The sequence below is a fragment of the Delphinapterus leucas genome, chromosome 1, assembly GCF_059928025.1.
Source record: "Delphinapterus leucas isolate spDelLeu-1000000601 "Yukka" chromosome 1, BTC_Dleu_Yukka2, whole genome shotgun sequence".
NCBI lineage: Eukaryota > Metazoa > Chordata > Mammalia > Artiodactyla > Monodontidae > Delphinapterus > Delphinapterus leucas.
In genome coordinates this window covers 111,942,250-111,966,544 of record NC_143129.1, presented here as the reverse complement: position 1 = coordinate 111,966,544, position 24,295 = coordinate 111,942,250, and the positions used below count along the sequence as shown (strand labels likewise).

General features: G+C 41.1%; 1 protein-coding gene across 3 annotated transcripts in view; it reads left to right on the top strand.

Annotated features, from left to right (window-relative positions):
* LRRC8B (leucine rich repeat containing 8 VRAC subunit B) overlaps positions 1 to 24,295 on the top strand; it is a 75,531-nt gene that overhangs the window by 26,016 nt on the left and 25,220 nt on the right. The window contains exons 2-3 of one of the 3 annotated variants that reach the window (XM_022553302.3): positions 8,802 to 8,910; positions 13,849 to 13,904. The gene's annotated coding sequence lies outside the window, so the exon portion shown is untranslated. Of the gene's footprint in view, positions 1 to 3,699; positions 8,911 to 13,848; positions 13,905 to 24,295 lie in introns of those variants that run through there. The other 2 variants (XM_089919898.1, XM_022553303.3) reach the window with 2 other exon arrangements.

Here is a 24,295-nt window from a genome sequence, read left to right as displayed (position 1 = left end):
AGTACTTCAGCTAATTCCAAATGTACTCTTTCATTTTACTCTGCTTTCACAATGTGATCATATTTGGTTTCACTTCCTGGTTTGTCCACCCAAGGCTGTTGCTGGGAAGTATTTAAACAAAGTGTTTATGAGACATGAGTATTGTTTTTTAATGGATGCATTTTGGTTTGATTTAGATTTAGTTCATGTAGTAATTTTTATAGAAATAAGATTTCTGATGCCTAAATTGGTAAGTCAGTTGCTTAAAGCAAACTTAAGGGGAAAAAAAAAAACCTTTTTGCCACTGAATTTAATTAAGTTACCTTGTGTTGAAGCCTACAGAACTGTTTGATTAGGCACCAGCTGTGAATCAAGTGAAATGTAGGCCCATAATTAGAGTAATTGTAACTTGATTTTAAACAGAGGTTTGATTGCATGGTGAGTGACATAATGCCTAATGATTTTTCCAAAAGAAAGGCCCAGTATACTCTTGGGCTGCTAGCTTGCTTAGGGTGTATCTAACATGGCCACTAGTGTATCAGGCACCATTGTGTGTGTGTGTGTGTGTGTGTGTGTGTGTGTGTTTTAAATGACTGTTCTTATGTGTTATAACATTGCATGAAATATTTGGCTACTAACTCTAAAACTGATATTTTTATCCCAATGCATCTAATTTCCACCAAAGTTTTCAAGCACTATCTAGTGTAGAAAACCTAATCAAATCCACTTCTCTTTTGAAAACATCAATTAAGACTTTTAGGAAAAGTCTGCTCCCTCAAAATCTAATTGTTTTGTCCAGTTGCATCATTTTACTGGCTAATCTGAAAGCGTAATTTTTTTAAGCATAACTACTTTTCTACTTGATATTTTAATTATGAAGTCCTTTATGTTTTATTTTACAAGGTGATCTGATATATACCCTAATATAGAATTAGGCTTCCTGCTCTCATTCTCAAATCCCTTCCAATGAATTCTTCCTGATGCTTTCAAATTAATTTCCCTAATATACACTAATATGTCCTTAAATGTATTTTTTTCCATCATTCCTCTGCTCAGATACCATCAGTGATTCCCTACTGCTTGTATGATCAAATCTAAATTCCTTTCTGCTCTCATAAAAATATATGACTGTTAATTCAACAAGTGATATTTTTATTTCAAAACAGTTATTTCTCAGGTGCCTGTTATATGCTAAGGGCTGAGCTGTGTCTTGAAAAATTCTTAGCCTGACATTCTAGACTTTATTTGACCCAAATCTACTTTCCACTCTTATCTCCATTATTACTGTCTCAAAACTTCCATTCCACCCACACGTCTCTTCACTAACTCCTTAAATTCACCCTGGCTTCCTCCTACCTTCTTTATTTGTTCCTCATTCCTTCACATAAAATATTAATCCTCCCTTCTACCCCTCATCCCCTCACCTCCCATTTATATAAATCCCATGCATTTTTCTTGGTCCAACTCGTAACACCTGTGCAATGACTATTATTTCTTTGGCATATATTGCCTTAAAACATAACTGTGTAATCCATTTGTTTGATCTTTCTTGTATTCATGCTTTATTTACCAAAGCGTAAGGTCTTTTTGAAGTTCATGTTTGAGTTTGACACCTTTCTGTCCCTTTCAAAATCTGGGATGATGATGCTTTGCACCCAGCAGAAGCTAGATCATGACTGTTGAGGACACTTAGTGGATGCAAGATGTGACAGTCCTCCTATACTCTCTCGGTACCCCATCTCTGGCCATGACACAAGTTGGTGGCACATAGGGCCCTCCTCATTTCTATCTCTGTTCAACTAACAGTGACTAAGTTGTTGCCTTCCTTCAGTGAATAAGACTTCCCACAATGGAAACACACGATGTTGTCAAATGTAAATAGAAAAATGTTATTTCTTATGTAGGGGTTAAGGGAAAAAAATGGAGACAGGAAGAAAAGACACCATTAGCTTTCTTGCTGCAGTCCTTCTACCTTCAAGTCTGTTGCTAAGAAATAACCGTAGATTCATTTGCTGTGCACGAAGGAGAAAACTCGGTCACTGACAGGAGATGACGCATGCTGTGCAGCTGGATTTGTCCCTGAGCCACACAAAGCCCCGCCCTCGTTTAGAAGCCATGTGTTAAACCTCCAGACTGGGAATGTGGCTTTTGTTTCCTGGGAAGCCATCACAGTTCCAGAGAGAACATGGCTTCTCTTCTTCGCTAACACCAAGTGAAGCTGCAGAGTCCTCTGAATTCCAAAGCCCAAGGCCAACCCAATGTGCAGAAACCCTACCACTCACCTTCTTTGGAATGTGGACAATCTACCTGATTCCTATTAGTTCTTTGTGGGTTCTTTTAGAAGCCTGACCTTACTCTTATCACTTCAGTATCCCCAGAGCTGCCTCAAATTATTCTTAAGGCCATGGCTAAGCTAAATCTCTTTTCTCTTTTTGATAGGGCTGGAATAGAGACTTTATCTCCTAAAGGATTCAGGGGCCTTTGCATGTCATGTGGAATTAGGTGATTTGAAGATAAGATACTGTGGTCACTATAGGAAGTTGTTCTGGTCTTTGCTCCAAGCAAGTGGGGGAGGGGGTTCTAATTTTAATTCTTTTAATGTTCATTTAATATTTACTAGCAGCTTCTGCCTACTAAGCCCTGGGGATCCAATGATGAGCATGAGACATCTGTATATGTCTCTTTTTATATGTCTCTCTAAAGAGACATATACATGTATATACATATACATGTATATGTCTCTAAAGTATAGAGCTTATACTTTAGTGGGAGAGAAGTAAACCTTAATCGAACAATTACACGAAGGTGTGTGCTAAGTGCTGTGAAAACAAGGAATAGAGAACTAAAAGAACACATTGTGAAGGGCCTGGTCAGAGAAGGGGTCCCTTAAGAAGTAACTCCTCTAAGTCATTAACTCAGGACATCCGTGGCTTAAATGACTGCCTGCTCTATTTGGCCCTTGCAGGTGAGCTTGGCCTTCTAAGTGGACTGCTTGGCACTGTTTCAAATTGCAGCTAGTTTGAATAAGAATTAGCCCTCCTGTAAGACTATTCTCATGCAGTGGGCGTCTATGAGCGGTATAATAAGAAATACATATATATTTGGTCTTTGCCCTCAGTTTCTGGCACAGAGCTCCTAAAACCCTTGGAATTTCCTGGCAGGAGCGTCTTTTATTACTCATGATGAGCCCCTTTCAGCCCTACCTGGCTTTATGCTAATGGGGTGACTCTGGATGGGCCCCTAGGGAGCTTCAGGATGAGGACTGGTTGCCAGAGGGGCCAGCCAGGTGACTAGAGGGTTAGAACTTTCAGTCTACCCCCTGACCTCTGAGGACGGGGGAAGGGCTAGAGATTTTCAGTCTCCAATGGCCTGTGATTTAATCAATGATGCCTATGTAATGAAACTTCCAGAAACAGCCCTAAATGACAGAGTGTGGGAGCTTCCAGGTGAGTGAACATATCGAGGTTCTGGGAGGGCGGCGTACTCAGACGGCGCATGAAAGCTCCACACCCACCGCTCACCCTCCCCACACACACCACCAAATACCTTTCCCTACGCATCTCTTCCGTTTGACTGGTGCAGAGTTGTATCCTTTACAATAAACCTGTAAACCTAAAGGGTTTTCCTGAGTTCTGTGAGTCATTCTAGTGAATTATCAACCTTGAGGAGGGGGCTGTGGGAGCCCCTGAATTTGTAATTAAGTTGAACAGAAGTGTGGGTAATCTGAGTAACTGGGACTTGAGACTGGCATCTAAAGTGGGGGCAGCCTTGTGGGACTGAGCACTTAGACCTGTGGAATCTTGCACTCACTTAAGTATCAGGATAGGATTGCATCGCAGGGCACCCAGGTGGTGCCAGAGAAGGTAATGTCGGAAAAAGAGACAACTCACTATGTTTATCCTAAATGGAGACCAGACATTTTTCTGCTCCAGCAGAGGAACAAATGAAAACCAATGTTTTTGACCACCAGCAGCCATTAACCAAGTTGCAAACATGAAGCACTGATTTAACACCGAGGTGAAAGTGGACTTTTTACCTGAAACACCGATGACACAAGAGCTGGTTTTTTCGAAACTGACCTATTTCTCTCTTAATTCTCTTGCTCAATCCTTTACTTCCCACACCTTCTTCCAGCGAAAATAGGAGCTGGAAGAGATAAGCAGTCTTGGCTGACCGTGATGTTTTCAAAGTCCTCTCTGGGTTGGGCAGACAGGCATGGCTGCAGTTCATTGGCACTGTGAGCCAGAGGTTGCAGCTGTTGTTTTTTTCTTTCTTTTTTAAATCCCTAGTTGATAGTGTGAATGGTCCATTTTCAGTCCATCACTGCAAGGTGGATTTGGAGAAGAACTTTCTGCTCGCGCTATTATCTTCTCGCAGTGAGGAGACTACTGCCGGTTTTGTGTTTTGGTCACATATTTCTACCTGGACCCCTGTGCCTTTCAAAAAAATTCTTTCTGACTTTGTAGTAGGACTTAAGTGTGAGGGGGTGTCAGTGACCTTGTAACACTTGCCGTTTTGTTTCCTTGGAACCAAAATGGTGTAAATAAGACTCACTTCATGGGTTGTTTTTCTTTGTTTTGTTTTTTGTTTTGTTTTGTTTTGTTTTTGCGGTAGGCGGGCCTCTCACTGTTGTGGCCTCTCCCATTGCAGAGCACAGGCTCCGGACGCTCAGTCTCAGCGGCCATGGCTCACGGGCCCAGCCGCTCCGCGGCATGTGGGATCCTCCCGGACCGGGGCACGAACCCGTGTCCCCTGCATCGGCAGGCGGGCTCGCAATCACTGCGCCACCAGGGAGGCCCCCATGGGTTGTTTTGTTTCAGTTTAGGATAATGCTCCAAGGCCAAAAGCATCCTCTTCTAAAATTACTTTACTGGCAAAAAAAAAAAAAAAAAGGTTTTCTCTAATGAGTTCCCCTTTACATTTATGTGCACCTTTAATGATTTCAGAATGCTTCCACAGTATTTCTTTTACCACTACTGTCAGCTTAGGGCCAGTATGATTGGCCACATTTTGAAGCCGAGGACATGGCGGCCTGGACTTGGGCGAGTGGTTTGCTTTAGCCCCTGCAGCTGGCAGTGGAGACGGGCCTGGGAATCGTTTCAGTGCCTATTTTCCACACTGGGAGCAGAGAAAACCAGCCCCTACCTCTTACCCTCACTTGTGGGGGGAGTGGAGGGTTAGGGGAACAAAAGATATGAAGATAAATAAAAAGTAGGCAGTTTGCAGTTACTTAAAGCAGCTCCAGAACATCCACAGAGCAACATCTCAGCAGGAGGAGTGATCATGGCTCTGTGCTTCCAGAATTGACTGCCCTAGCAATGACTGCTGCTGACCAGGAAGCAGAATAAAACTTCTGTAAAAATGCCTGATCTCTGGGAGCATAGACACCAGTAACATGTAGATAAAAACAGAGCCAGAGGCTTTAAAAATTCCTTCCTCTCACAGCAGTAGTCCAAACTGTATCAGAATCCATGACACGGGCAGCATGAGCTGAAGTTAAAGGCAGCCATATCCAACTTGTGAGGTTGTGTGCGTGCCCAGGGTGAGCCATGTGGCCATGTGATTCTTCCTATTCCAGCTGTCCTCAAGTGAGTGGTGATCACAGAATATGTCCAGTCTGCCCAGCCTTTTGCGGTCAGACACTAGCATTCCTGGGAAGGAAATAGCAAGAGCTAATAAAACCACAAGAGAAGCTGGATAGCACTCGTTTCCGTCGTGTTCCAGTGCCAGCTGCTGCCCCCCACCACCTCCCTGAGACATTGTCCTTATAATAACAAATAACCAAATCAGGAGGTGATGTGTTTTAGAAAGAGCTCTCTGGCTGCAACATGGAAATGGGACGAAGGAAGGGAAGAGAGGAGAATATTTCAGCTGTCTTCCCCAAAGATGAGGCAGCCTCCACCCAAGGCAGTGGTAGCTGGGATGCAAAAGAAGGGAGTAGTTTAAGAAAAGAACCAATTGATTTCAGAAAATAGAAGAAAAGAAGGTTTGGGGTTAGGTGCCTGAGCTCTTGATGTTGCTGTCAACCTTCAACATCATTCAGCTCGCAGTGTTAATGTTGCTTCCAATATTCAGGCACTCAGGAAGAGCAGGTTTGGTGTGGGTGTGAGAAGAAATGGCAGGTTCAGTCTGGGACGTGCTGAGTTTGTTTTCTACACATCTCAGTGTATAGCTGGGAAGATAGCGGGGAGATGATTCTGCAGTTTAGGATTAGGGAGCTGGGCTTGTCATATAATTTTGTGGAATCATCTACAGGGAGGTGGTGGATAATTCCTTTATCTTATTTTTTCTTTTTTGTTAAATTTATTTAATTTATTTATTTTTGGCTGCGTTGGGTCTTCGTTGCCGCGCATGGGCTTACTCTAGTTGCAGGGAGCGGGGGCTACTCTTCGTTGGGGTACACAGGATTCTCATTGCAGTGCTTCTCTTGTTGCAGAGCACGGGCTCTAGGTGTGAGGGCTTCAGTAATTGTGGCTTGCGAGCTCTAGAGCACAGGCTCAGTAGTTGTGGCGCACGGACTTAGTTGCTCCGAGGCATGTGGGATCTTCCCGGACCAGGGCTTGAACCCATGTCCCCTGCATTGCCAGTCAGATTCTTAACCACTGCGCCACCAGGGAAGCCCTGGGTAATTCTTAAGACTAGAGGATGTCATCCCAGGAGAGCATGTGCATGAGCAGAGAAGCTACTGGTCAGTGACTGAATCCTGGCGAACCCCGCTGCCTGAGAGATGGTAGTATTAGGACCCTTCCAAGGTTCCCTCTTACCTTTTTCCCTTCAATTAAGATCAATGCTTTCCTCATATGCTTGACCTGATGACCTTCTTTTCTTGCTATGACCCACTTTTACTCTTTTTGGCAAGCCCAATTTATTAGTTTCCAATTGCAGATCATTCAGTGTGCTCTCTTTCTAAGGAAACATGCAGCAGCCATCTTCGGGTTAATGCTTTTCCTGGTGCTGTCACCTTCTTCTTTCAAAGCCCTTCTTGATTCTCACCACTCCATAGGAGTTTCTTCAGATTGGGTCTCCCTTAGCTCCAGCAGCAATTAATCAACTCGCAGGATAGAGGAATGCAGGAAGTGGAGGGTCCAGCTATCATTTGTCTGTCTCTCGAACATGACAAGTGAGGGAAGTCAGGTCAGATGATGTGAGATGACTTGCCCAACACTATACTGTCAGTTAGATGTAAAGTAGAGAGTAGAAATTGGGTCTCCTGACACCTAGTCAGGGTTCTTTCTGTTAGGGTGTGATGCCTCATAGTCGTCTTCTGTGTGCCATGGTGATGGTTACTTTCCTTCATTTAAACATCCCGTTTCATTACTACATTCCCTCATCCTTCTTCAGTATAGCCCTATAGAGAGGCAGAGCAGCTATTGCTATTAAATGGTCTCTCATTTGATATGGATCACTACCTTTATTCACTCGTGCCTTGAATGGACATTTCTACCACACATAATCCAGAGGCCAAGGAAGTAACAAGGCAGTCCTACAAAAATACATGTTATTGTGAAAGCCTCAGGGATTGATTGATTGACTAGTGTAAGTGCCTGATAAGTATGTCTGCTATGACTAAGGTAAAGGATTATGATGGCTCTTCTCTAACCACTTACACACACACACACACAGACACACACACATACACACACAATCTCTCTGCCTTACCACCAACCCTTCCCTCACCCCGACTCGCACCCTATAAGGCTGTCCTAGATGCTTTCTGCTGAATTGACCTCTAAATAAAAGATTAACAAGAGGATCAAATACTTTGCAAATTCATCTCAAGTTATTATTGATTGCTGTAAACATGTGGGTGCTTCAGTGGTTATTGTAGGAGAAAAAAAAGATCTCATGTGTGTGTTTACCTAGCTAGTCACTAGAAGATATTTGAATGTGTTAGCTTCATATATGGCTGTTTATCTAGTATAAAAGAGACCCACACCTTTTCTAGGCAAATTAGTGAGAACATATCTCCCCCACCCAAATCCTTCCAATTAAAGGTAAAAAAAATTGATAATGAAATATTTAGTATTTATTATAATAACCTATGAATTATGGACAAAGCAAATTTGACACAGTAAAATAATATTTTTATGTGTTGGTATGTTTTCTAGTACATGGGGGCCCGCTGTATATTTATTTTGTGGAATCCATTTGTGTTCATTTTAAAGCAGTCAGAACAGTCTTCCTGTTTTACATGATAGATTTTTTTTGTGTGGTAAAATATATGTAATATAAAATTTACGATTTTAACCATTTTAAAGTGTACAGTTCTGTGGCATGAAGCACATTCACATTGCTGTGCATCTGTGATTATAGATTTTAAAACATGGCCTTGGGTGATACTGGCTATATCTGACTTGTCTGCAGCATGAATCTTGATTGGGAAGACAGGCATTGCATCACAAAGTAGAGGGTACTTGCACAGGTCAACTTTTTAAAAATGTTGCATCACCTTGTATTGTTCTGGCTTCACGATACTTGGTCTTCCCTATGTGTCATATATTAAATAATTGAGGTAAATTACATTTATATTTATATTGCACAACACTTTCTAGTAACTGGAGTCTTGTGATACATTGCAAAACATGGCATGGAAATCTCTAGCTTGGGTGGAAAACCAAACCCCCTAATATCCAGTCTGGTTTCTCTTTACAGGATAATTTAAAGCCAACCTTTAAAGAATTCACTTTAAATAAACCTACTACTCAGTTAATAAATTGTCATTTTTGAGCATTTGCTTTGTACCTCCTGCTATGCTAAACATTAGATTTATAGTTATCTCATTTAATTCTTGAAACAACTCCATTATTTTCTCTATTTTACAGATGAGAAAATTGATACTTAGTTTACCTAAGATCAAGCAGATGGTAAATGACACAGTCAGAACTTGATCTTAACCATCCTGCTATACTCCCTTCCTCCTAAGAGTGTCAGGTAAGAACTAAGCCTAACAAAGTAACTAACAGATTGAAGACATGCGATACTTCTTTATTAAGTCATTCAGAAAGAAGGTCCTATTTAGGTGATGTGGCATAAATTTAGTCTAACCACATTTTAATAGGAAGGCCAGGAATAAAACCCATGGAAAAGATCATTTAAATACAGATTAAACTTGGGTTATTCCTCTTGTCATTACAGGGGTGGGTGAATGTTTCTCTGTAAGAGGTTGTGCCAGTAAGATGCACTCCTGTTCACGTTGATCTTCATTACTTAATAGAGGCAAGCAGGATGGAGGGAGCAGTTGTTGATTCTCTTTCACTAGATGGAATACTGAGTAATGAACAGGGAAACTATATAGATCTGATTTTTAGATTGTGTCTTTCAGTTTCTCTAAAAGATATTGTCGGTGTTTTTTTAAGCGATGTCACATTCTATGTAAAACTCCTTTTAACGTAGCTTATTGGAGAGGTGGTGTAGCAGATGGTGTGAATTCTTCTCCTTTGTGAGCTTGAGCCTGAGCAAGCTTCTTGGTTCCTCCCATCCTCACCCTTCCCACCGTTGAGTTGAGGTCATAATATGTACCTCACTAAGTGCACAGTAAAATGATAGCTTTCCCCTTTCCACCTCCCACCACCTTTCTCCATTCAACAGACAATTACTGAGAACTTCTTGTGTGTTAGCTCCTGTCTTGCCCACTGAACTCTTCTAAGAGCTCATAGTGAGAGGCAGGGAGGCATCTGACCAGCTATTTGTGATGCAGTTTAATAACAACGGTAGAGCACTCACCATTCCCTCGATGCCAAAGAAGCACCAGTATGGAACAACTACTTGTTGGGGGTGGGGGGAGGGGGTTGAGTGAGTAGCAGTGTTTATTTTAAACATCTTTTGTGTTTAACGGTCATTCAGTACTTGGTGAACATTAAACTTTTGTGTTTTGTGGTTAGAAATGAGCTTGATGTAAACACTAGTCTGATTTGCAATGCATGGCAATTTGATTTTTGTTGTTGGGTTAACAGTGTGGTAGAGCAGATATAGCATTCCTTATAGTGATCACGATCAGAAGTTACTGGTTTTATGAGACTGAAACCATCCCTATACCTGAAATATTGTTAGCTTGATAATAGCACACAGGGCTGTGGAACTACGACACTTAGGGAGCATCTCATATGTGGCAGGCCCTGGGTGACAAAGTCCTTACCTTCCCAAAGCCTGTGGTCTTGGGGAAAGGTGGACTGGGCAAGAAACGGGCACAGAATAGCATGGTACACAGTATCCTTGTTGGGTGGTATCTTGACGCTTCTGCCGGTCCCAGCTTTATTCCTGGTGCATTATACTGTTAATTTGTACAAAAGAAGAATTTTGAAATCATAATTTGATATGATATTAAGGTCATTTAAGACTGCTGTGGCATTTATGCATTGACCCATCACTGATTCACATTGACTCACTGTCATTATAATGTAGCCAGTCAGGCTGAATTTGGCAGCACTTCTGCATTCAGACTTGTGAGATGTCATGTTTGGTGAGTAAGCTGGCAAATATGAAATTTTCTCCTTTCTTTCTGAAGGGTGAAGGCTTAGCCTCTGCCTCTGAATCTCAGCAGGTGGCAACGCCTGAGGCTCTGTCCCCACTGCTTTGCTTATCACCCTTCCAGGCCCACCGTGTCTGTACAGCAGATGTGTGCACAGGTCTTCCAGAGAGCCAGGCCTGCTCCTCCATACCCTTGGTTCCTAACTGGGTGGGGAAACCTGATCTGGTATTATTGGTTCACTCAATAATTGCTTACTCTATATTCACGATGAGCGCAGGGGCAGGACTGAGACATGGGAGCCCCCTAGGTGGGCTATTAACTTGTTACTCTGGGCAGGCTAACGATTTGATGTCACTTCAGACTGCTATTCTTTAAATATTTGTTCACAACATTTTTTTTGTGTTTTTTTTTTTTTTTGCAGTACGCGGGCCTCTCACTGTTGTGGCCTCTCCCGTTGCAGAGCACAGGCTCCAGACGCGCAGGCTCAGCGGCCATGGCTCACAGGCCCAGCCGCTCCGCGGCATGTGGGATCCTCCCGGACCGGGGCACGAACCCATGTCCCCTGCATCGGCAGGCGGACTCTCAACCACTGCACCACCAGGGAAGCCCCACAACGTTTTGAAGAGAAGCCAGGAGCTGTATGAGAGGGAGGAGGGTAGCCAAAGAGCCCCTCTAGTTCCCCCTTCTGCCAGTTCCCAGGATCTCAACTGACCAGAAGTCTCTTTGTCTTTCCTTCCAACCACATTCTGAACAATCCCTGAGAAAAGTCTGGTAGATACTATTTTAGTTTAATTTAGCTAACTTTCCAAAGATGTTTCAACACCCCATTGATGAATTGGTACAGGGAAGCTGCCGTAATATCGAGGCGCTTAACCTAGCCTCGGAAAGAGATGCTGGGATAGATCCTGAGAATATAGGTAAATAAGATTCTGCCCCAGTCCTCAAGGAACTTGAGGCAGTAGCTTATTACATGTCATAAAACAGTGTGAGAGAACTATTGATAAAGTATTCCAGGAAAGCAGATGGAAGACCAGTGAACGCAGCCTGTGGAGGTCGGCGTGGCTCATGGCGGTGATTCATGGAGTGATCCTAGGGTGGGACCGATGGTGAAGTGAAATGTCCCTCTCTTAAGTAAATCTGGTATTCAGAGTTTGAACCTTTCAAACTGATGAAAATAGGATACTTTAATTTTACGCAACCTAAAGCCTTAATCTTACGGAATTGCACAAGGCAGGTTGAATAAGTGTGACATTGCAGGGATTCTTGCCATATTGATCTGCAAAGATTCTTGACTTCTTGCTAAATCTTAAAAGGAATCTAGGGCTTCCCTGGTGGCGCAGTGGTTGAGAGTCCGCCTGCCGATGCAGGGTACGGGGGTTCGTGTCCCGGTCCGGGAAGATCCCACATGCCGCGGAGCAGCTGGGCCCCTGAGCCATGACCGCTGAGCCTGCGCGTCTGGAGCCTGTGGTCCGCAACGGGAGAGGCCACAACAGCGAGAGGCCCGCGTACCACAAAAATAAATAAATAAATAAAAATAAAAAAGGAATCTATCACTGAAAGACAAATTCTCCCAAATGGAAAGCCTTTCTCAGATTCTGAAATTTTATCGTAGGCCTTTGCTTTTACTACAAAGGAGTTTGTTTTGTCAGTCTCCACTGTCTCCACTGACCAGAAGGAAATAAGAGCACCCAGACTTCTCAGTTTTCAAAGTAAAAGCCTTTTGGCCTTTTGTTTTTCTCTCAGAAAGCTGATTATCCCCTATTGTTCCTTAATCCACAGTCACTTGGGAGCATTCCCTTCTGTGTCCCTCACTGGGAACCTTCTGAAAGGAGCTCTTATTTGAGAAAGGGAGCTCTCAGTGTTAGGCTTGTCATCTCCAAATCTTCCAGGATATATTTTTTTAGGTTATCTTGGAATTGAATTTTTCAGTGAAAATACACATCTTGTGTCTTGCCCCTGGGGAGAGTAAATGTTTTTCAGAGGGTAGGTAAAGCCGGTTTTATAACACCCATCCAGCATAGCTAGCTGGGGAGCCCACTGATGCTTCCTCAGCAGCTGGGTCTGTCACAAGTACTGTGACAGTCCAAGTCCTGTTTTGATCTTGCCTAATATGGACTGTTTATTTCTATTCTTAGAAGCGTTGCCATTTAGTACTTTCACATTTCATTCTTGCAACTTATACTTTGGTTCGCTGCTGGGGAGGAAGAAAGGTGATAATGTTTGCTGTTGTTTCTAAAATTAATTTGAGTGATTTTAAGCTGGATAAAGAAACTGAGCTACATTTTGTTTTTTTACTTGGCAGCAATGGCTGCACTCTGAGATGACAAGTTGTCATTATGAGAGAGCTTTCATTAAGTTCTGCATTTATATCTTCTCAGCAAAATATTACTCTGGTTTAGGTAAATGTGAAACAGAAAGGAGGAATGAAACTCATTGTTAAAACATGTTGGGACGCATTCAACCCAATTCAAAGAAATGCACGATAAAGCAACAAGATCCTTTTCATGTGTGGAATTAGCAAAGACTTTTATTTTTAATGATGATTCCCACATCTGGTGAGAGTACTACTCATATCGTTTATAGGAGAGAAAATTAGTATAATCCTCTTGGGAAGTAATTTGATGTTATATATCAGAAGCCTTAAACTGTTCATGCTCTTTGATCTATTACTCTTACTTTTGGAGGTCTACGCAAAGGAAATCATATGAACAGAGTTAGAGATGTTTACAGCATTGTTAGTAATAAAAAGGGAAAACATAAGGTTCAGTAGGGAAATGATTTTGTAACCTATGACGTAGCCATGTATGAACTATTATGCTTCAAAAATGATGTTTCGAGAAACTACAACAACATCGAGAAAGCCTATGAGAAATGATGAGGCAAAAAGAGATCTCAGTATCATAACACTGAATTTTATAATGGCATAGTTGTGTAAAACTAGCAGGCCAGCAAAAACAAAAACAAAACTGGAAGGGGAAAACGATCCTAAACGTTAAGTTGTTTTTTCCCCATGTTTCCCTATTTTCTGTAAGAAGCATAGATATTTTCAATGAGTTTTTCTATCTTTTATTTATAAAATGAGTGGTGCCTCATAATGCTTACCTCTTTCTTCATTAAAAATTTAAAGTTCATATTTTATGCCTTGTAAATTGCCATGGTGATGGGATTAAATGTGTAGCTTGTGACAGTGATTTTGTTTCTCTCCCTGGGTTTTAGTTGACACCTTTTGTAAGAGGTCAGAAAGTGATCCCTTTAACAGCAGTGGCTTTTTAAAAAAGTTATCTTTTATATGTTTCATAAAGTTATAGATGTTTGAAACTTTAGAACCACATAAGTGGATAAATTGTCTTGCAGTCCTGTGATGCATAAAATATAACAATATGTTTATGATTTCTCTTTAGGAATTTTTCAAATAGAAACTAATTGCAGAGTTTCCGGTTGACCAGGCATTCATAGGGTAAGATTAATATTCTGAATTGTGAACACATGGTAAAGATAATTACTATTACACTGGTAGCTTGGGGCAAATAATTACTGAATACTTAGTGTGTAAAAAGAGATTACTATTCTTACAGATGTTTTGAGTAAAGTCCTTTTGATGTTTTTAAACCAATTAAACAGAAAATTAAATCTGTATACATTTTGGTAAAATGTCATCTTCCTATCCTTTGTTAGTTTTGTATGTAGGAAAGGATATGTGTATGTGTTTGATATTTGTCATTTTTTTAACATTAAAGATTTAAGGAATATAATAAATGTCTATGAGAGACTTAGACTCCATGACTCCATGTCTATATTTTTCTGATCTTTGTTTAAGGTAGCATTTTTTAAAATTAACTAATTAATTAATTTGGCTGCATTGGGTCTTCATTGCTGCGCATGGGCTTCCTCTAGTTGCGGCGGGCGGGGGTTACTCTTCGTTGCGGTTCGCGCTTCTCATTGCAGTGGCGTCCCTTGTTGCGGAGCATGGGCTCTAGGCTCGTGGGCTTCAGTAGTTGTGGCGCACGGGCTTATTTGCTCCGTGGCATGTGGGATCTTCCCAGACCGGGGCTCGAACCCACGTCCCCTGCATTGGCAGGCGGATTCTTAAGCACTGCGCCACCAGGGAAGTCCCTAGGGTAGCATTTTTAATGTATAGAATTGGTTTGCCATGTTTCGGTAATGAAAACATGGCCATGCTTTCCTAGAGTAGGTAAGTCAGAAATAAGTTCTATATCCTGTTGCTTCCTGCAAACATCATTCATCTTTTACAGTTGTGGAAGTTAAATCTTGAATTAGCTCTGTGGCAGAGCTTTTGACTTTGACACGATGAATGATTAATTTGTACACTGTATTAAATTGCATGGCTCTCCAGTGTTGTGAATATGACCTATGTCTTAAAGCTGTGTCACCCAGCTCTGAACGTATAGTCCAGGTAAAGCAGTGGTGAGGGCAGTAGATCTGTCCCCTGCCGTATTCTGAACACCATTCTTTTTACAGATGAAGGTAGATACTTGGACTTCTCGAGTATATCTGCATTTCCCTGCTGATTCATTGAGTTGACTGTGAATTCTTAAAAGCTAGTAACAGATCAGCTCCTTTTCTCCTTATGACTCTTCAGTGGCTTTTCCACCACTCCTATACTACTTACTATCCAAACTCTTTATCTTGACTGCAGGCCCTCTGTTACTGTACTTTCCCCAGGCTTCTGACATTCCAGCCAGGTGTCCTCCCTTCTGATCTGCACGCATCCTAAGCTTCTTGCTCCTTCTCCCTGGAATGATCTTCCCCAGTATCATCATCTGGTAGGCTCCATTTAGATCTGTGTTCTAATGGTAGTCCCTCTAAAGAGGCCTTTCCTCACTCCCAGGTCTGAAGTAGCTATGTATTCTTCATAACATTTCTGATTTTATCATGTGTGTGGATTTGATTTTCTCTCTTTCCTTACTACACAGTAAGGTCCCTGAGAGCAGGGATCTTGTGTCTTGCACATCTGTATTTCCCTAACACTTAGAACTCTGCCTGGCACATAGTAAACATTCTAAATATTTGTTGCATGGACAGACTAAATCCTGACCTTTGTTTGACAAGTACTGCTTTACCATTCTCAGTAATGTTTCACCCATTCTCTTTGGATATTTTGTTTGTGTAGAACCGAATGCACTGCTTACTTTTGGCCATCATCCCACTCATTTTGGCACTGAAATGACAGTATAAGATGATGCTGCTAACTCTCAACTATGCATGTCTTCTCTCCACAATAGGATTGTAAATCCCATGAAAGCAGAAACAAGGCCTCATATTTCCTTGGTATGCCTTTGTAGTCCTAACCTCCATAATTGAATGTATATAAATGTTAACTTTAGAGAAAAGGTTAAGACTAGTGGCTTAATCATATGTTTAAGTATTTCTAGGATACACTGGTTTGTGTGTCCCAGAGCTAAAAAAAAAAAAAAATCTCATTTTGATTTATAGTTTAAAGAAATTATAACACAGAAATGTTCTGGACTATTTTTGCAACTTCATGTTCCAAAACCCTGTTTTATTTGGCCTATTATTACTTAGGCTAGGTGACCAGAAGCAATGCTCTCAGCCTCCCAGTTCTTTTCAAATTAGGCAAGGTGGCCTTGAGCCCATGTTCTACTACCCTGTGACCCTAGAGAAGCTGCTTGAACATCTTGGAAATTTAGTTTCCTTATTTGTGAAGAGTTAGACTCTGATCTCTGCGGTTTCTTCTTGGGTTAAATAGTCCGTATGATTCTGCTCCTGTGAAAGGTAGGTCACCTATGGAAGAATTACTGCAGAAGCAAATGGGCTGATGATCAGTGCCATCAGCTAGTCATTTGAAAGGAGAGCATGTGTGATTCCCCAGGGACTGCACAGGGACTGGGTTTGGCTCGACTTTATGGCTTGCAACTCTGGGGTGATGGGAGGGGGTCAGGAAAACGGTTTTATAAACAATGAAGATGGTGGAGAAGGGTTTGAGATTGCTGTCTGTTTACACATTCTAGGAATTATGTAGCCACTGGTGGCTTATGCTCTAGTGTTAATATTACAGTAATGGGACTGCAGCTTCTCTTTGTTTTAAATGTATTCTAGATAATTTGGTAGCTTACTTAAAGCATCAAAGAATTGAGAGGTCTTTTTCTAAAAACACAATTACCATCTAAATTAAATGCACGATGTATTTCATAACCATCAGAAACAAGGAATAGTGAAACAATGTTCCTTAAAGTTCAACAACTCCGATTTAATTAGGATTTCTAGAGTTGTTCACATGCTCTTAATTGTCGTATTCAATAACTTTCTCCTTGGACTTCAGATGTTATGGGTAACTTTTCTAATATTTAGCATATTATTTGATTGTTTCACAGATCCATTTCCACTCCACAGCTTTGTGTTAGAAGCTGCGGAATGGTATTTACATCACTATTCTCCTTTGGTTTCTCTGTTTTGACTATGATGTCAAACCCTTTGACTTCTGTGCTGCTTTTTCACCTCACTGACCCTGCTATTCTATCCCCCTTTACTGTTCCTTGTCTGATGGTCCTTCCTCATCTGATATGTTATAAAGGGGAGAGAGATTCTATTCTTCACTCACTAAATTCTTTCAAAGAATTAATTCATTTCTGTGGCACCATCTACTACTTAAATGCTCTCAAATTCCTATAGTGGATTAAAGATGGCTGCAAATACTTTGTGATTTTTCCCATCAAGAGATGGAGTCTATTTCCCTTCCTTTTGAATCTGGGCTGGATCTGTTTCCTTTTCTCCCCATCAAAAGGAAGAAATGGTGTGGAGTAATTTCTAAGGCTGGACCTTGAGGAGATTTGTAGCTTCTGCTTTTGTGTGCTTGTAACGTTCCTACTTAGAACTTAGTCACCTTGCTCTGAGGCAGCCTAAACAGCCATGTGGAGGAGTGGCAAAGCCCCTGGTCATTAGCTCAAGCTGAACTCCAGACCAGCAGCCAGCCAAAATGCCAGCCCTGTGACTGGGGCAGTTTGGACCTTCCAGCCATCACAGCGTTCCAGCCAACACCATGTGAAACAGAACTGCCTCATCATCCCACAGATTCACCAGAAATGATGAATGGTTATTTCAGCTGCTAAGTTTGGGGAAGGTTTGTTACATAGCAGTAAGGAACCAAAACAAAAATTGGTACCTAGAAGGAAGGTGTTGCCACAAGAAAACATCTGGCATTGGCTTTGAGACCAGGTAACAGTGAACCTGAAGGGGAAGTAAGAAGATTATTTGGACTTCCCTGGTGGCGCAATGGTTAAGAATCCACCTGCCAATGCAGGGAACACGGGTTCGAGCCCTGGTCTGGGAAGATCCCACGTGCCGTGGAGCAACTAAGCCCGTGCGCCACAACTACTGAGCCTGTGCTCTAGAGCCCGTGAGCCACAACTACTGAGCCCGCGTGCCACAACTACTGAAGCCCGTGTGCCTAGAGCCTGTGCTCCAAAACAAGAGAGGCCACTGCAAAAGAAGCCTGTGCACTGCAATGAAGAGTAGCCCCCACTCACCGCAACTAGGGAAAGGCTGCACGCAGCAATGAAGACCCAACGCAGCCATAGATAAATAAATAAATAAAAGTTTTTTAAAAAGAAGATTCTTAATGGTGGCTCGAAGAGCAGTGAGGAAATTGCTATTGGAGGATATAAAACGGTACCTTTGTTATGTATTGACAAAAAAATTAACAAGATTGACACTTACAGTAACATGGAAGATAAAAAATGAACCTAACTGATTTGTGGATCTAGCTTAGATTTCCCAGCAGAACATTGGAAGTACCGGTGGACTTTTTTAAACCACTTATGACCAAAGTATTGTAAGAGAGAGATTAATTATAGAAGAAATGGTTCAGATTTTAAGCAGACTTTAGAGGACATATTTCCAATCCAGAATTTTCTGGGGTCGTGAATAAAACTGTTTCTTTCAAAGTAAGAAATGGCCTCAGGTTGAAAGATCAGATCCAGAGTAGCACTAGTGCAGTAAAACTTGGTCTTAAGGTGCAAATAAAAGCCAGGGCACAGGTATAGGACCCTGTATTAAGACTTCAAAAAGATTTAAGGCAGTGCGTCTTCTCAGCTAGATAGAAAGGCTTCTAAGAATCTTAAGGGTGTTGTCCCATAGCATCCTGGACATGATTTAGATGACAAGATCCTAGACTTCAAGCCTGAACTTGATGCCATAGCAGAATGAAACTTTTGGGGGACTTGGCAGAGGGTGAGGCTTTCATGTGGGAGGAATGTAAATCATTTGTGGGCAGAGAGTAGCCTGCAGTGGATTAAGCACGGCTGCACATTCTTTGCCACTTTTCCCACTGAGAGGAGGAATTTGCCTCCTTGAATCTGGGCTGGTACCTGACTCCTCTGACCAATAGAATATAGTGGACATGACACCGTGTAGCTTTGAGAGCTATCCCATAAAAGAACTGCAGGTTTTACCTCTTTGCTTGGACTGCACTATTTTAGAGCCCAGCCACCAAGCTATGCGAGGACACTCAAACAGCCACAAGAAGTCTCACACAAAGTACCAGCCAGCAGTCAGCACCAACTACCAACCTGATGAATGAGGACATTTTGGACCTTCCAGCCATCTTTGTGCCAGCCAACACCAGGAAATAAAAGAACCACCCACGGAATCACAAGAAATAAAACTATTTTAAGCTATTAAGGTTTGGAATATGCAGAATAGTTAGCCAAATCCTTCCCATCTATATGCTTCCAAGTTCTAGCCTCTCTGTGGAAAGGCTTAATCATCTTAGATACACCCTGCCTAACATGTGAACGTAATATTCTTCGGCCTTCTGCATTTTTGTACGTTCAGTTATTTATTGTACAAATACTTACTGTACACTATGTGCTATAAACTGTGGAAGATCCTATAATACCACAGGATCAGAATCGGAACCCTTTGACCCCGTTTCTCCATGGACCTCTCTTAGGACATTTGATGTTGCTAAGTGGCATTGAATTTTCATTTACAGTGACTATTTCATTCACTGCCTTCTTTTCAAATATATTACAAAAGTTTTCCATATTATTTCTGGCCCACGTGATTGAAATAGCCTTTCAAGCCCCTTGTTTCTAATCCTTCTCCTCAAATCCATCCTGCAAATCTCTCTAGCTCAGTGACTCAGTATTCCCCCACCTTACACCTGAATCTCTGAAGGTTCCTGTAGTTGATGGTAGCTGTTACTTTGTAGTTTGTGGGGAGCACTCTAGACAGCTGAAACTTCAGGAAGACTTAAAAGGTAGGCACTTTCCCCAGATATTTCATTGCCAATCTATCTTGTGAGCTTTCTCCTCCTGGGAGATTTGAGGAAAAAAAAAAAAAAAATTGCTGGCCTCACCTAGACCAACTAAAGTGTTCTTTAAGAGTGGCCCTGGGTTTAATTAAGTTTCTTATAAAAGTACCCCAGGTGATTCTAATGTGAAGCCGAAGTTGAGAACCACTGTCTTAGATTTGTGATTCTCAAAAAGTGGTCTCTGCACCAGCAACATCAACTAGGAATTTGTTGGAAATACACATTCTTGCGGCCTAATGCAGACCTAATGAATCAGAAACTCCGAGGGTGGGACCTATCACATTGTGATTCCATAAGCTCTCCAGTGATTTATGAACATTGATGTTAGAGAAACACTTTACTAGATGAATCCTAGTTCCCTTCTAGATCTCAAAACTAGTGTCTGGCTAGTGATCATTTAACTGCTTGAAAAATGCTAAGTAATTGTCATCCGTTTTCTGAAGAGTGGTTCATGGGGTTATTTATAATAGTATAAAGCAAAGGAGCAAATTAATCCTGGATACTGACGCATCGTTTCTCAGTGAGAGAACTCAAAGAGCTCGGTGCTTTGTGACCACCTAGAGGGGTGGGATGGGGGGGGTGGGAGGGAGACGCAAGAGGGAGGAGATATGGAGATATATGTATATGTATAGCTGATTTATTTTGTTATAAAGCAGAAACTAAGACACCATTGTAAAGCAATTATACTCCAATAAAGATGTTAAACAACAAAAAAAAGACCAAAAAAATTGCAGTTAGATATATGTTAGAACCAAGAAACATCTTTTTTTTCAATAAATTTATTTATTTTTATTTATTTAATTTTGGCTGCATTGGGTCTTTTGTTGCTGTGTGCGGGCTTTCTCTAGTTGCGGAGAGCAGGGGCTACTCTTTGTTGTGGTGCGCGGGCTTCTCGTTGCAGTGGCTTCTCTTGTTGCAGAGCACGGGCTCTAGGCACTCGGGCGTCAGTAGTTGTGGCAGGCGGGCTCAGTAGTTGTGGCTCGTGGGCTCTAGAGCACAGGCTCAGTAGTTGTGGTGCACGGGCTTAGTTGCTCTGCGTCATGTGGGATCTTCCCGGACCAGGGCTCGAACCTGTGTCCTCTGCATTGGCAGGTGGATTCTTAACCACTACGCCACCAGGGAAGCCCAGACCCAAGAAACGTCTTGATGAGAAGTAGGACTAAGCATTTTGAAAGGATGTAAGGCGATTTTAAAATCAATTTTCAGTGAGAGTAGTATAGAGAAACCCCATTCTGTATTGTTTGGCTGTGTCCCTGCCTGGGGCCAGAGACAGAGAGCTTTGAAGTAGCATCCAGTTCTCATCATACAATGACTCTAAATACCATCTGATCATCATTTGTTTATTTTTTCACTGGTTGTTTTTGAAATGCTTTCAAAGTAAAACAGGGACTAGTGGGAAGTAAAGACTGGCTAACTTGAGTGTTGTTGTTCCAGTCTTAGAGACTTTGGGGTGAGATTGTCAGATGAATTCATGTGCTTTGAAAAGCTTTTATGATTTTTTTAAACGAGGTTTAAAAGCTAAAGGAATGGGATTAGGACCATAAAATCCTTTACTTTTAACATTGTTTCTTTGAACTGATTTAGTGCATTTGTATATTAGAAATAGAGATCTGATTTGGATTGGATCCTCATTGTTTGCAAAAATATGGTCTGGAAAAAATTTCCTGGACACACAAACAGTATTAAATTTTGTAACGACAAAGGACAGCTATGCTCTAACTCTCCAGTTAAGCACTTCAATTAGAAAAATTAACATCATTTAACATATAGGAATGCTTGAGACTTTTCATACATCATTAAATCCAGATGCTATATATTTATATAAAGTCTTAAATTGTTCAGTGGAAAATGTTCAGTAGAAAAAGTCTAGCTGAGAAAGCAGATTATATAGTATGTAAATGGAGACGTTGCGGAAAGCTATATCCTTTGTATCCTTGTCTTTCAAAGATTAAAATGGAGCCCAGTTATAATGCAGATGTTGGGGTAAGTTGATGTCTTAGTCCCTTCAGGCTGCTATAGCAAACTACCACAGACTGGATAACTTAAACAACAAACATTTATTTCTCACAGTTTCTGGAGGCTGGGAAGTCTAAGATCGTGGCACCAGCAGATTGTGTCTGATGAGAACTCACTTCCTAGTTCATAGATGGCCACGTTCTTGCTGTTTCCTCACATAGTGGAAGGGGCAGGAGAGCTCACTGGGGTCCCCTTTATAAGCGCACTAATCCCATTCACGAGGGCTCCACCCTCATGACCTAATCACCTCCCAAGGCCCCACCTCCTCATACTATCACATTGAGGGATTAGGATTTCAAAATATGTATTTTTCAGGGACACAAACATTCAGTCCGTTGCAGTTAGGGAAGGGAGTTAAATATTCAACTTTTTTTTAGCTTTTGAAAAAACTCAGACTGGCTTAATTGGATTAAATGGTCTGGACAGTGTGGTCTGGTGTGGACAAGCCCTAAGATTTTAGCCTGAGGACCTGGGTTCTAGTTGTTACTATTTCTTGCCAGTTTCGTCACCTTGGACGAGATAACTCCTTTGGGCCTGCCTTATTTTCCATGTTTATAAAATGTGAAGGATAATATTTATCTTAATGGTTTGTTGTAGGTATGAAACAAATTAATGTAAATGAAAGTGCTTTGAAAGTAGGAAAGCAGATATTAGATTATTAATAACAGATTTTTATTTGTTCTCTTATTGACGAGGAACTCATCAAAGGAAATCTGAATTAGATGATTAGAGGAAAAGTTTATAATTCTTAAAAAGATGAACAGGAAAAATTCTTTACAAATAATTCTCAGTTAGAATAAATATGGCAGGGCTTCCCTGGTGGTGCAGTGGTTAAGAATCCACCTGCCAATGCAGGGTTCAAGCCCTGGTCCGGGAAGATCCCACATGCCGTGGAGCAACTAAGCCCGTGCGCCACAACTACTGAGCCAGTGCTCTAGAGCCCATGAGCCACAACTATTGAGCCTGCGTGCCACAACTACTGAAGCCCGCACACCTAGAGCCCGTGCTCCACAACCGGAGAAGCCCCTGCAATGCAATGAAGAGTAGGCCCTGCTTGCCGCAACCAGAGAAAAGCCCACACACAGCAACGAAGACCCAACGCAGCCAAATAAAAAATAATAATAATTAAATAAATAAAATAAGAAAAAGAATAAATATGGCGAACTTGTCGTCAGTTGTGGTTTGCTAACAGGTTAGTTATAGTAGTTTCTCATTCTGATTATTTCAAAATATTACTGTAGTTGGAGGTTTGTGACTCTTCTTTCTTTTTGTGCTTAAAGTAGAAAATATATTTGCAATATCTAAAGGAAACTGTATTGTGCAGGAAGTATCATGACAGCTGGGTAGCATTCTGGAGTTATGCAATAAATTCTTTCCTGGCACATTACAGATGCAATGCAGTAGAAGAATATGTAAAATGTTTCAAAGATCAAATGTCTTTATTGTGCTTAACTACACATAAATGCAGTTGTGTATCATATGTTGTCAGTCTTTTAAAAATGAATTGTGAATAAGAAACTCATATTCCAGTGGTGCTAAGTATGAATTAATACATGCTGAGTTGTCACACACTAACTGTGCTTTCTGGCCTGCAAAATAATTTGATCTTCAGTAGTAATTATAAAGAAGGCTTTACACATGGATTGGTAAAACCGAAGTAAATTTCAGACATGCTAACTCGTTGATCTTTGAAAATGACAAGGTTGCAAGCGTATTGCTAAAAATACCTTAAATACAATTTGGGGTCAGTACTCTGAGCCGGATTTTGAGTGCTTAATAAACCAAAAAAGGATTGTATCTTCCAGGCAAATATATAAACCTTCTCAACAAGTTTTCAGAGGATACATAGGCACTAAAAAATGCAATTTTCACACCCAACTAAAAAAAATTTTGTGTGTTTTAGAATGTTCCTCACATTCCAAACTAATCAGTATATATGTAATTTAAGCTATTGCAAATGATTGAAGTAGATGCTAAAAATGACTTATATTAACCTATAAGGTAAGAAACAAAAACCAATAGGTTTTAATATAAAGGGTAGCTACATTTAATAATGTCATAATTTCAGAGAATTTCAGTCATATTTCTGAGCTGTGTCTTAAAAAGTTATTGACTTGTAACTATATTTAATGAATCAGTAGGCTAAATTTTAAGAGCACTGAGTCTCATTTGGATAGATGTATGATAAAGTGCAGAAATTATATGGTTTGACAGGCCATCTGATGAATGCAAATAAGACCAACTGTGTATGAGGATTGGATGAGCAAAATTAGCATATGGAGACTGCTTGGAAGAAGCTAAGTGTTCATCTAAGTGTTGTAGATACAGCATTTTAAAATATGTTAACATCTAAATTTCTGTAGAAACTTCTCTGTAAGTTAAGGAAGTTCAGAGGCTGAGTGCAATCTGGTATGTGGATGCGGTCTTATATAAATAGCTTTGCCAGAATGTCTCCCAGTGTGAAAAGTAAACTGGTCTATGAAAATCCACTTGCCATGTAATGTCTTATGATGGAGAGGGTCTCTAACGACAGTATCTCC